Source organism: Propithecus coquereli, unplaced genomic scaffold (genome assembly GCF_000956105.1).
Source record: "Propithecus coquereli isolate 6110/MARCELLA unplaced genomic scaffold, Pcoq_1.0 Scaffold539, whole genome shotgun sequence".
In the NCBI taxonomy this organism is placed as follows: domain Eukaryota; kingdom Metazoa; phylum Chordata; class Mammalia; order Primates; family Indriidae; genus Propithecus; species Propithecus coquereli.
Window position 1 is genome coordinate 895409 of NW_012151274.1, and position 761 is coordinate 896169.

A 761-nucleotide genomic window follows, 5' to 3' on the forward strand; every position below is an offset into this window, starting at 1 on the left:
AGAGATCATCAAAGCAACCATTACTAATGGAGCACTGGGATTAGGTCATATCAGTTTGGCCTGAAATTATACTTCAGAGGAAGGAGGACGTGGGGATGAGAAAAGCCAAGAATGGCAGGGTCAGGACCAAGTCTTGGGGACTAACTGGGAATTAGAGGAGATTCTGGAGCCAACAGTGTCGATCACGTTATCTGAGAAGGCGTGATGAAATTGGCCTTAATCTGGGCTGTATCTGTTTTCAAAGACGTTCGATCTGGTGTGTAGAGTGTACTTGCCGGAATCAGTAGAGAGCTATGATACTTGAAGTAGGACAGAAAACTCTACAGTAATTCCCAGTCGTGGATTTTAAGTTTCTAGGGACCCTGGTTTGTGGGATTGGGTTAGGGTTAAGGAAGGAGTTGCCAAGAATTCAGTGTGGTTCAAATTTCAATGACATGCCAGGATTTCCTCCTAAGAAAAGAACTATAACGTTTGCTGGAAATGAAGACAGAAATCATGATGTAAAGATTTAATCCACCTCTTAAGGGATAGGAGAATGGTTATGTTCCCATGCAGACTGCAGAGTTAGTAAAGCAAACCTAATACAGTTCAAGTCCTAACATTTAGTAGGATAGGGGTTTCTTAAATTCTGCCAGCTGCCATCAGTGGGTATTTGTAAGTGGGAATACACATAAAATATTTCCCTAGATTGTTCTGCTGATTGCCTTACCTGACTCCCAGTCAGCCCACCCATCACTTTGCAACTGATCAATTCCCATGTC